At 41.8% G+C, this 13,570-nt stretch overlaps 1 protein-coding gene across 1 annotated transcript in view; it reads right to left on the bottom strand.

The window, feature by feature from the left end:
* The window catches only part of LIFR (LIF receptor subunit alpha), a 96,821-nt gene extending 85,744 nt beyond the window's left edge, over window positions 1-11,077 (bottom strand). The window contains exon 1 of the mRNA XM_069880080.1: window positions 10,866-11,077. The gene's annotated coding sequence lies outside the window, so the exon portion shown is untranslated. The remainder of the gene's footprint in view (window positions 1-10,865) is intronic.
* Between the last annotated feature and the right edge of the window lie 2,493 nt (window positions 11,078-13,570).

Below are 13,570 nucleotides of genomic sequence, written 5' to 3'. Positions count from 1 at the left end.
TCTATCCATCCTTGCTATTAAATTTGTTTTCTCCTTTGCCTTATTAACCTATGGGTCTATTATATTTAAAATAAAATGTAAACAGGAGATCAGCTGAACCCAAAGGAGGTTGCTGGCAATAGGTTCCAAAGTTGGAAAGAAACCAAAGCAAATTGGCTCATGGATGTGCAAACAAGTATCAGTGACAATGAAACGATGTTTCTCAAGTAGTTCAATTGCCCCAAGGACGTGTGACTCGGCTTGGTCCTTAGACCTCATCTCCTGCAGGTGTTGTGCTACCCTGTGTGTTAATTCCTCAACAATCTGCAAGGACAATCACATCCAAGGATAAGCTGGGAGTGATGTCTTTGCCACTGACATCTTCTTACACATGCAAAGGCAGCTTCCTTCCCTTAAGCTTTGACAACCACAAATCCATAGATGCTCTCCAGGCCCACAGATACAGAACCTCAGAATGGTCAAGATTGGGAGGGACCTCTGGAGGTTATCTGGTCCAACATCCCTGCTCAAGCAGGTCACCAGTTGCTCAGGACCATGTCCATATGGCTAAGTCTCCAAGTCTGGAGGCTCCACTACTTCTCTGGGTAACCTGTTTCCGTGCTCAGTCACCCTCAGTTTGCTGATGTTTGGGTGGAACCTCCTGTGCTTGCATTTGTGCCCATTGCCTCTGGTCCTGTCACTGGACAACTCTGGAAATAGCCCAGCTTCATCTTCTTTATGGCCTTCATTCAGATACATACATTGACGAGACAGAGCCCCGAGCCTTCTCAAGGCTGAACAGCCTCAGCTCTCTCAGCCTTTCTTCATAGCAGACAAGCTCTGATCCCTTAATCACCTTAGTGGTCCTTCTCTGAACTCTCTCTAATAGGTCCATGCAGGTTCTACCAGCTATTGCATAAGGCTTCTTTTTATTTTCAACAACAGCAAAGAGCACCTGATGCACAGTGAAATCCTGTTCCCCATCACAAACATACCAAAAACGTTTCTAGACCTCTGTCTTAATTCATTGCCATGGTGGAAGGGAGGGTTAAAATATCTTCCAGCCCCCAATGGAGCAGTCTACTCTTCAGCACTACAGAACCTCTTTGAAAAACTAACCAACCAACAAAACTCCCCCAACAACACAACAAAAGACCCTCTCAAAACCTCTTGAGAATATTCTTGCTTTGAAAAGACTGTTTGCAGGAAGTTCACCTACTTATTTATTGTAAATGTTCCTTACGCAGTCTTCAAGAATAACAGAGAAAACATGGTGAAAGTTCGAATGTGCGATACCGGGATACCTTACCCTTTGATTGAAACTGGTTATAGGATTTGTCAAAAGGAATAAACGTGGTTCTTAGACCAATGCATTAATTCCTGCCAACATACCATTGTTTGACTACTCAGTCTATTAGATGTGACCGAATCTCCATTTATTCTTCGCAACATTAGCCAAGGCAACTTTTTTCTTTTCTTGCACTGCACCATCAAATCTGGAGGCAGGAAACTAGGATCAGGCAGGTTTGATCTACCCATTCTCAGTGCTACATATCCAAATTTTCCCTTGCATCTGCAGTAGGATTGGTCTGGTTAGCTGGATGTCATGGGCTTTTTTTTCAGTGGACAGAGTATTTGCGTGTCACACTTTTCTTTTTAAAGGGACAAAAGCTTTTCCCTTCCAAAAGTTGATTCTCCTTCCTCCCTTTTTGTTTAGGATTAATCCATTCCTGCTTCCTAGCAACCGCTTGCTATTGCAATTCCAACCAAGGCAGCCAGTAAATATCCACTGTGTAAGTACCGAATGCAAGTGGAGTTAATGAACTGGTTTTAAGTGCTGTTCCCTCTAGCTAGGACAGTCTGAAAATCTACACCACATACCCTTCTGTCAGCACTCACAGGAAAGCGATCTTCAGAATATCAGCAAACACAGCAACATGCTGCTGACTGATAAATCTGTGCTTGAGTATCTAGGGAAAAACATGCTCTTCCCTTGTCACACAAAATGCAGATCTGAACCTAGACTTGCTGTGGGCCCTGTGAATGCCATGCAGTGACTGCTAAGAAACTGACGGGAGTGGCATCGACATTCAACCACTCAACCAGAGCACCCACATTTAGTTCTTAGTTATTCTAGGATCCTTCTATAGTCAGTGAAGAGAGGCACTTACACAGAGCAATTTAAATCTGAATCTGAATCAGTCTCTGGGAGTGCCTTTCTCCACTAACTCCACAGTGAGGTAAGATGGCTAGATTTTTGACCTGAGGATCTGAAGCTAGGTAGGGTGAATTTTGCTATATCTCAGGAAATCCCTGTCTTTCACGTATGACCCTGTCTCCATGTATGAATAAGAAAAAAGACATATAACCAGGCTGGCCTCATCTGATATTTTCTTTGCATAATTTGAACTGTCCTAAGCATCTCAGAGATGCACCTTATGTCATGCAAAACTATGGTAAGTGTAGATTGCGCTGAAATGTGAACATTTACATTATACAGTCTATTTAACTCCTGGAGAATTCCCTCTAACATTCTAGCCATACATGGATGCAGGAGACAGGTATCTACTCTGCTTACTTTACTGATTAAGTAAACTCATTCAGTTTGTAACAACTGTATGCCAAACTAGTCTTTCACAATTTCCCTCCTAAAACAAATTTTAGCAGAAATACTGACCTAAGATGTTCCTGTTCCTTGCCCCACAGCATGCCGCAGAGCTCTCTTTATTGTGCTAACACTACTGTCTGTGCAATTATGTTATAATCTAGATCAATAAGCAAACTTAATTTGAAAAAGAAGGCTCAAAAGACTGAAGATGTTCTAGACCAAAGACTGGTTTTCAGAAAGCACTATCCACTGTAATAAATACTGGGGTTGTTGTGGGAGAAAACTGTTATAACCCTCAGCTTCAGATTTACTCATTGGCTTTTGGCAAATGAACACTCAGGTCACACAAAAAGCGTTGTAAGCAACACATAAGATGGTATGTTTACTGTGAACTCTAAATTGTATACTTACTGTATGTAAATGGGAGAGCTCAGACAGGAAAGGTGGGATTCCTCTCACTTCATGTTACACCTCTGCAACATGGATTTCAGTAGCCCACGAGGATGCTCTATGCTCCTTTACAGATAATGGAAAGAAACAGCCCTATACAATGTGATTAATTTCAGGTGGTAAGATGAATTGTGCTCTGCTAAGTGTCTGTTTCCCACCAGGGCTGTAAGGAAGTTCAGAGCGACTAGCTGAGCTGTGGACATCTGTATTGCAGATAGCTATGAATTCTGACCTGCTTTTCCTTGCAGAGACATTGTCATACTCTTGTTTGTGTGTGTGCGCATATACACACACACGCACATGTGTATACGTACACAGAGAAACACACACCCAATTAAATTCCAAGATAACAGACATGCCTGTATATGTTACTCCTCATGCATAAACCCATTCCCCTCTGATCTTCCTGCCAAATGAGATTTCTCATTATAAAGTGACCATGAAATGTGCCTCAAATCATGTGGGCTTTTCAGTGCTGAGAAGAGAAACAAATCAGGCTTCCTTCTTTGGCCCAAGCCCTCCATCATCCTGCCAGCTTGTAAACAGCAGAAGATCCAAGTGCTAGCAGCAGTTCTTTCCTCGGACTTAATAGTTGGGACTGGCTAAGCACAAGAACAAAGCAGCAGCAAGTGTCTGAATTAGCACAAAAACCAGCCAGTCCTTGGATATCTGTGTTCCATAGGTAGTTTCAGTCTATCTCCTTCTAAGTCCCATTAAATAGCATGAGAATGTACAAACTCCAAACTTCCAATGTTCTCCCTCTAACTAAGAGGAAATTTCAAGTTAAATAAGTTAGCTAATAACTTTATAATGAGTCAGAGGTTGTTTGCAGTGGACACTGTTTGCTGTGTATTCTCCTTGCACAGACAGTTACACCTCCTCTGCTATAAGCACTACAGTGAACTAAATATCCTTTCCTAAACCTTGTAAATTAATCCACTTGATGCAGTCACATATATCTAAAGAGGTGAAAGTGCTAGGACTTAGACACTCTTGATACCTAGAGGCATCTCTTCAATCTGCATTATTCAGCCTGAACTTTGCTTTCTTCTCTTTCAGCTTGCAGACAATAAACATGTTGGACCAGCAAGAGTCAATGGCAGAAGAAGAAGTCCAATAGAATTTCAGAAACAGCAACTAAGCATATTCACAGGTTGTCCAACATCTGGAGATTTCTGGGTCTATCTATCTACATTCTACATGGATTCATAAATACAGAGGATTAAATAAAATCCTGGCCTCCTTCCTGCTGCTTTTCTGTCTCTTTGGACTAAAATCAAACTCTGCAGCACACAACATATTGCTTGTCACAGCGCTTTCCTGCCAGAACAATTTGCAAATTCAAATTATGTATCACAACGCTCTTCCAAAGTGGAAGGGAAATTAAAAAGCTGGCAACAAACCATCACTCGTTGGAGCAGTCTCATGTAGGTCAAAGCTTACCTTTGGACCTAGGGATTTTAAGTAACAGGTTGCAGAACACTGAGGCAGAGGATAGGATCTCCATAATCCCACCAGTGTGAATGGGAAAGGAAGCTACTTAATGCATACACTATCTTGGGCATCCCTCGGGTTTTATTGTCTCATCCCTTACTAAAGCCAAATGTTTTTTGAGAAACCAGTGTCAAAAAGCTAGACTCTTACAAGAATTTAAAGCTGCAGAATGGTGATAAATCATAGAATCACAGGATCATTGAGGTTGGAAAAGACCTTTAAGATCACCAAGTCCAACTGTGAACCTAACACTGCCAAGTCCATCACTACACTATATTTCTAAGCACCACATCTACATGTCCAGGGATGGTGACTCCACCGCTTCCCTGGGCAGTCTGTTCCAATGCTTCCCTTTCAGTGAAGTAATACTTCCTAATATCCAACCCAAACCTTCCCTGGCACAACTTGAGGCCATTTGCTCTTGTTTTGTTACTTGGGAGAAGACTCCAACACCCATCCACCACAACTTCCATCCAGGTAGGTGCAAGAGAGGGATAAGTTCTTCCCTCTTCTCCAGGCTAAACAGCCCCAGTTCCCTCAGCCACTCCTCATAAGACTTCTGCTCCAGACCCTTCACCAGCTTCATAGCTCTTCTTTAGACACACTTCAGGACCTCAATGCCTTTCCTGTAGTGAGGAATCCAAAACTGAACACAGAATTCAAGGTGTGGCCTCACCAGTGTGAAGTCCAGGCGGACAATCACTTCCCCACTCCTGGCTTCACCATTTCTGATACAAGCCAAGATGCTATTTGCCTTCTCAGCTACCTGGGCACACTGCTGGCTCATGTTCAGCTGGCTGTAGATCAGCACCCCAGGTTGTTTTCCACTAGGCAGCTTTCCAGCCATTCTTTGCCCATCTACAAGAAGGGTCATAGGGAGGATCCAGGGAACTACAGGCCTGTCAGTCTGACCTCAGTGCCAGGGAAAGTCATGGAACAGGTGATCTTGAGTGCTGTCATGAAGCACATGCAAGAGAACTGGGTGATCAGGCCCAGTCAACATGGGTTCATGTAAGGCAGGTCCTGCCAAAATAACATGATCGCCTGCTATGACAAAGTGACTCGGCTGCTGGATGAGGGAAAGGCTGTGGATCTTCCTGGACTTCAGTAAAGCCTTTGACACAGTTTCTCACAGCGTTCTGCTTGAGAAACTGTCAGCCTCTGGCCTGGACAGGCGCACACTCTCCTGGGTGGAAAACTGGTTGGCTGGCCGGGCCCAGAGAGTGGTGGGAAATGGTGTGAAATCCAGCTGGAGGCCAGTGACAAGTGGGGTTCCCCAGGGCTCAGTGCTGGGTCCAGCCCTGTTCAATGTCTTTATCAATGACCTGGATGAAGGCATCGAGTGCACCCTTAGCAAGTTTGCAGATGACACTAGGCTGGGTGGAAGTGTTGATCTGCTGGAGGGTAGGGAGGCTCTGCAAAGGGATCTGAACAGGCTGGACCACTGGGCAGAGTTCAATGGCATGAGGTTTAACAAGGCCAAGTGCCGGGTCCTGCACTTGGGGCACAACAACCCTGTGCAACTACAGACTAGGAGAAGTCTGTCTAGAAAGCTGCCTGGAGGAGAGGGACCTGGGGGTGTTGGTTGACAGCGACTGAACATGAGCCAGCAGTGTGCCCAGGTGGCCAAGAAGGCCAGTGGCATTGAGAGGAGTGGTTGAGAGGAGACCTCATTGCTCTCTACAACTACCTGAAAGGAGGTTGTAGAGAGGAGGGTGCTGGCCTCTTCTCCCAAGTGACAGGGGACAGGACGAGAGGGAACGGCCTCAAGCTCCACCAGGGGAGATTTAGGCTGAACATTAGGAAAAAAATTTTCACAGAAAGGGTCATTGGGCACTGGCAGAGGCTGCCCAGGGAGGTGGTTAATTCACCTTCCCTGGAGGTGTTTAAGGCACAGGTGGACGAGGTGCTAAGGGGAATGGTTTAGTGTTTGATAGGAACGGTTGGACTCGATGATCTGGTGGGTCTCTTCCAACCTGGTTATTCTATGACTCTATGATTCTAAGGTGTTCAGAACCTCAGCCTTTTCCTCAGAAAATAAGTTCTCAAAAGCACCTACATCCGCAGCTCCCATCTGAAATTCCATAGATAACAAACTGAGTCTTTAGATACTTAAATACCTTTGAAAACACTGCCTTAAATAAAGCACACAGAATGCAAATCTCGGGAGCTGAAATCTTTTGTCCCCTGAACAATAACCCTTCCTCCAGAACCAGTTTCTAGCTTCTTGTATTGTCTCCTATTGTCTCTTTGCAACGTCTGCAGACATTGAGGCACAGCTTGGGTAATCTGTAATGGTCATCTTCGTTGCCAGTTCAGTGCTTGTAATTTCTGTTTCTTCCTGTTTTTCAAGTGGCTTATCTGGTACAATGTTATTATAATGTTATTATTTGCTGGCCCAATGAAAATATGATTAAAGCAAAGAATATAAACAGACTTCGGAAAAAGTTGTAATTTAAATCCTTGCTGATTAGTTTCATTCCTTTGTAGGCTACCACTGGGTTTAGAATGAGAGGTGGGCCTCAGTTGACTTTGACATCTGGACCCAGAGCCACAGGATAAGTTCACAACAGAATAAACCACTTACTTCTTTAACCCTAAACTTCCCAGAAACTGGTACATTCAGACTAAAGGGAGAATTGTGAAGTAAATCTCCACCTCTGTATTAAGCAAGATTCTGGAGCCCTGCTGCTTTGCTGTCATATGATGCTCAGTTTCCACTGAGCATCCTCCTGAGAAGAGACTTTACCTCCTGAGAAGGTGGTGAATGATGATGCTTCCCGAAGTTGCAGAGCATATCAGAGGGGCACTCAGGAATCACCTGCTAGTGAATACTGATAAAGTGCAAAATGTCTGTTCCCCTACTACTACGACTACTACTACTACTACTACTACTACTACTACTATGTCTCCTGAAACTTTTCTCTCCTTAGTAAGAGTTTGAAGCAGAAGGAAACACTTAAAGTCCACTGATCACGGTCCTCTGGGAACTACAGAGTTCATTCATCAGGAGTTATTTTCAGCTGCCATTCCAGGGAAGAGTGAGAGTGAAGAACCTATAGACTTTTTGTAATTGGTTTGTGATGGGTCAGATTCAAAGAGCATAAAATAAAGAGCCATCTATTAGGCTGAAGTGACACAATCACTAATGCAAGGAAAAGCAAACAAAGAGCTTCCCTTAGCTCAAACACTGTGGTATTCTTAGCCTGTGAACACTGACTGGTTTGATATTATGCACATACAGACAAGCTATTGCCTTCCTCGTGTTTGCCTTTCAGTAGCCACATCCTGGCTAGCCCACAATGCACAAACACAGCATGGCCACCCAGGATGGGAGTATGAGAGTGGCAGATGCAGGAGGGTGAACAACAGCTGTGGGCAGCGTGGAGATGCGCACACTACAAATGGCATAAAGTGCCGAACGAAAGATGCAGACGTGGAGAGAGCTGGGATGCTTCAGGTCAAGGGAATTCTCTCCCCACCAGCTTGGCTGGGAACCACATTCCTACATTCCTGGCCCTGCCATGGAACAAGACAATGTTGTAGAAGCAAAGGCTGAATGCTTTGTTGTGAGTAATGTATCAGGACAGCTTGAACAGAAAGCTGAAGTTTTACAGTGCCACTGCTGGCCATATCCTGAGACCTGAATTTAAAAAACACTTAACAGTTGATTATTATTTTGTAGTCCCTTTTGATACAACTTGCTGAATGTTACAAAAGTTTCTCTTACACTGAACTGATTTTGCTTGGATTAAACTATAGCCTATTTTCTTCAAATGTTTCTGACTTGATTTAGAAATGCCGAGACACTGAAGCATCAAGAATAATTTTCTGCTGAGCCTGCTAAAGAGATTTTACCTTGCAAACCAAACTCTGAGAATCACAATTGCTTCACACAAAATATGACAAGAGACTCACTTCCATCAGCAGTTTATATGCCACCAAAGTCTGTGCTGAAGCAGCAGAACAGATAAGGCGTAGGAACAGACATAGTGTTCTGGTATTCACTATATTTTAACCAACCATGTCTTAAGTGAATTACTCACCCACCTGTTTTACAAGGGGTGAGAGGTATGGGAATTTGACGTTTGGAAACAGTGTTTTCGTGTACTGATGTGGTGTCTGAGACATACGGGCAAAGGAAACACTTGGAGTCTGGATGCATTATTTCACTATCTTCTCTGAAAAAGGCTTTTCCCTCTTCCTTTATGACCCATATGTATGTTAGGGAACACAGAGCTTGTCATTACCCCCCTGACATCCTACCATACAGGTCCATCCCTGGCTAGATGTGTGTAGAGTGTTAAGGTGAAAGTTTCTGATTACCACACAGAGATCCTGGAACCCAGAATATTTTATGATTTAAACTGTTATTGTATTTTTTCTTTTGGTATAGTGTCCATAGTATTTACAGTCCAAGGGATAATTAGGTTATGTTTATACTAGTAAATTACATAATGCCAGGAAATTTGTGTGCACATTGACAATCAACTGCCTTCACTGTTTAACTGTTAAAGCAGTTGAATTCCCAGGCATGCATCCAGGAATCAGTCCCAACTGCTTGTCTGGATACAGCCAACTCATTTTGGAGTGCAAAAGAGCCTAACAGCATGGACACAGCTATTCTGTGCCAGATAAATTCAGTGTGAAGGAATGGTTTTCCCCCCCCAGTGCAGCAATTTCCTAGTATACATTAAGCCTGAGAAGACTGGCCTTGCCATGTTGAAGACAACTGATAGAAATGGAATATTAAGAGGTTTGGTTTTCAGCTGTATTCTCCCTGCCCCCTCCCCCACCCCCTCCCATTTCCTTCTATTCCTTTCTCTTGATGCAAAATCTGACAGTATGCTTGTGCAGTGGTCACAGATATTCTAAAATCTGTATTTTATTTCGTTCCCAATGAGGAAAAGGGGGTAGGTTCAGGTCAAAGGAGGAAAAAAAAAAGAAGAGAGAGAACTGTTGATCATGGCAATTCTGAAAGAGCACGAATGTCAAACGGCAAGAATCAGAACGGATGTTTCTGGGTGTGTGAGCAATACAACCATAGTTTCTCTTTAGAAACTCATCCATCAGAGGCTCATTTAAAATGAGCTGAGCCAGTCAATTGGAAATTTGTAATAATTCATTTTTGTTTTTCTCATGCAATGGACAACTCAGGACAATTCCAAGCTTTTTTGTTTTTCAACCAGATTCTCCTCAGTTTTTCAGTCTGAGGTGACATATCACAACCTCTGAAGAAAGTATTTTCTGAAAAGATATCTGAAATAAAGGCCATTCAGAATACTTTTCTGAAACGGTTCCATTTCTGCTAAATTTGATAACAGCTTGTTTTTACAAAATAAGACATCAATGCCAAATTTGAACTGGCAATATCATCTAAAGAAGTGTCACTCTGGTTATAAACAGGAAATGTTTAGAGTGCTGATCCAGTGATTAACAAATGTTTCCACGTGTAGATCGAAGCCAATTTTCCCTTTCCTTGGAGGTCACTCCATTACATAATCTACAGAACCGCCATATCTTTGATCCCACATATTGAAGTATATGAAAAATAGCCTTTCTGTGCAAATGCTGGCTTAGTTGTCTCCAATTGACATCCATTACTGGCATTCTCACCTACTCTATTGGGAGAGGAAAGCAAAGATAGGTTTTCAGCTCACGCTTATTTTTTTTCAGCCAAAGCAGTTTTCTTCTGTAAGAATCCTTAGCCTTCCCTAAATTCATTCATAGATGCTACTCCTCAATAATCTGACTACAGCTTAGTGAGAAACCCCTCACCTTCCTTCCTTAGACACCCTAATATTTTTTTCTGCCCGGGTGAAAAAATGTGAATTTGACCAAGTAGCTCTGAACTCTTCTGCAGGGATCTAGCTAGACACCAACAGTAGCCTTCTTAGGCTGCCCGTAATCTAAATACACATTAAAAGTAGCCTAACAACAGAGCCCTCTAATTGCCCAATCTAATTGTCTGACCAAAGGGTACCAATTTAGGATAACAATAGCTCAGGGCAGAACTTGTTAGCTAGTACATGCTGTCCCCACAGCAGCAAAGCAGTCAAAAGAGAAAAATAAAGGAGTGTGTATTTATGTTGCCTTCTCTATTATTTTTTGCAAGGACACAGAAACCTCAGGCACCCAAGGGAGCCCAAGACCTTCAGGACAGCAACTTAACTTTGCACTTTAAGTTGCAAGCCAAGTATATCAGCATTTGGTGGAATTTCTGAGAAACAGAAACTATGCTGACCGGACACTCTCCAGGCAAAAGAAAAGCCAGATGGGAAAAACCCCTACACTAGTGCTTTTCTATTGAACTTATAGGCAAGTTTAGACTTACCCTTGAGAGCCAGCCAGGTGTTTCTGAACTTCTGCAAGGTGTCAAGAGATCTCTGCTTTTGCTGGAAGCAGCAGGAGTTAGGAGGACTTCTCAGGAGCCAGTATTTCTATTCAGCATTTGGTTTCCTCTTCTATATTCGCTTTGGAGAGGTTTTTCTTTGCTTTGATCAAGTGTAAGACTGCCTTATTCCTGCTTTTCCCATATGCTTGACATCTGAGCTCTCCAGTAGCCCTTTGTTGTGTGAGGAGGAGAAATCTCTGTATAAACATTCACCTACAACATAAAGACTATCTGAGGTAATAACTTGGCAGACTCTCTTATGTAAGAGGAGTTGCCCCAACCTAAAATGTCTCTACCACACAGCTTTCAGGAATCAAGGTTGTTTAAAGTTAATAACTCACTGTGTAATAGTTAACTTTCAAAAATGTTATTGTTCATCTGAAACAGGTTGCCTTAAGAAAAAGAGAAAAAAAGATAAAAAGAAAAAAAGATAAAAGGAAAAAAAGGAAAAAGAAAAAAGAAAGAAATAAAAAAGAAAAAAGTTGTGGCATACTTAACCCTCTTTACTAATGTAGACAGGAAAAAGCTGTGTGTAATATATAGGTTTACTCTGCAGAAATACAGTCAATGTGTTTATATTGTATATTCATTGTGTACATGGCAACTGAATACTTTCATTAAGGACATGACCTCAAGTTTGCTGAAGTCCATTAAACTATTATTGACCTAAATGACTTCAGATAATTACTAGACCCAAATACTTAAATTTAGATGCCTCCAGTAATGCTTATAAAATAAGGACTTAATTAAGGTTTCAGGCTTAAGTAAGACTTAACTGGGACACAAGCACCCTGAAAGTCAGGCTCCTCTCTTGAGGCCCTGTGCCTCAAACCACTACTTCTCTTCTAGTCCTAATCAAAATACTACCTCACCTATTTGAAAAACAATCAAAAGGCCATGTTGTTCTTCACTGTGACACTAACTTTCATTCACAATCCAGTAAATAAACTGAACACAGTGTTTATTCTTCTCTATTCTTTCCTGTTCTGCTTATGTGTGTGGGAATGTGCGTATTCTCGTTTATTTGCTTTGTGATCACTTTGTGCTCCTTGAGGCCACAGCTTTCGGAGTCCAACTGAGTATTCCCAGTATAGTTAGACACTATTCAGGGAACAGGCAAGCTTTTGCTCTCCCTTTTTAGCTATGCTGTCAAGCTTCTGTATCATAATGTCTTTTTCAAGTGTAGACAGTAGTTTGTTCCACCACTTGCCCGTAGACAGTTGTCAGTTTAATCACCTTCTTCTCATTTAAGCAACTTGTGCCATCCTGCCAACATAATTCTTAGTATCATACATGTAGGAAAGGCTACAGCCGAAGGAGCCTGACTATAAGAATGGGGTCACTTTACATATATACAGGCACACACAGAATTTTATATTTGGGAAAAAAAAATCTGTGCAAAATTTACAAGCAAGCCCCAACTTCTCAATGCATTTGGGTATTTAGGCACTGGTTACTTCCTTAATAATGCAAAAAATGGGCAAAGGATGTATATATATTCAAACTAGATTAATTTATTCTGGTCCTTCCACAGTCTAATTGTAGCTCCATGAAACTTGAAGCATACAAGGTAGAGGAATAACATAAACTGTAATTAATTTATTTTTGAAGAACACTAAAACACTACAAACTTTCTGCAGTCCTGGATTTTGTTTGAGGTCAAATAAAACTTAAGCTTGTGTTTATTCTTTCATTCATTCCTTAAGACAATGCTAAATTAGATTTTCTTTTGTTTAGGCCTCTGGTTCAACTATTTATCCTCCCTTTCTTGTAAGAGGCTTTGGAAATCTTTTAACATTAATAGATTTAACATTTAACTTGAACAGAGGCATAATGGCCTCTAAAGCTGAATTCTTCTGGAGAAATGAATGAAATTTCATAATTAGTATCATTCACTCATGATCCACACTTCATGAAGACCTATGCAGGTTAATCTTCACTGCAGGAAGCTGTCATTCACGTGCAAATCTCTACATCAGATCTGTCAACAAAGAACATACATCAAAGCAAGGAGGTCCTCTCTGTGACTGTCTTGGTATAAATATGAGTTAATTTAACTGTGTATACATAACCTTCACACCAAAATACTGATCTGACAACTACATCCATCAGTAATATGGAAATCCTGGGATGTCAAGTTTGCACAACATAACATGTGCTAGAGACCTAAGCTCGTTCTACTGACCTGATATATCAAGCCTACATAAAACCATTTGGGAATCGTATTTTCTATTTGCATATTTCCTAGCAGGATATTCAGTCCAAGAATTATGATGTGCTTGTTTAAGGTCCGTATAAGCTAATAAGAATACGTAAATACTCTGTATTAGAGTATTTTAATATATTACCAAGCATTAAAATACTCTACAATAAAGTCTTTACAGCATTTTATGCAGAAAACAGATTGAAATAAATACTTTTAGAGGGTATTTGAAATGCAGTACAGGGATTATGAACTTTCCTGTAGCCTGAAGAGTCATTTGGAGAAGAGCCGTGCTAACATTTAAGTCACAATGCGTACCAGCTGCCCCCTAAGGAAAGAAAGGAGCTGAGTGTGATAAATGGATGGCAGGGTAGGGGCCTCATCAGCCAGACCCTACACTGCTTAAGGAAGGTGAGTAGGAAAGGTACAGGGATAGTAGTCA

The sequence above is a fragment of the Phaenicophaeus curvirostris genome, chromosome Z (assembly GCF_032191515.1).
Source record: "Phaenicophaeus curvirostris isolate KB17595 chromosome Z, BPBGC_Pcur_1.0, whole genome shotgun sequence".
Lineage (NCBI taxonomy): Eukaryota > Metazoa > Chordata > Aves > Cuculiformes > Cuculidae > Phaenicophaeus > Phaenicophaeus curvirostris.
The sequence above is the reverse complement of the archived record's forward strand: the minus strand, read 5'-3'. Positions and strand labels throughout refer to the sequence as shown.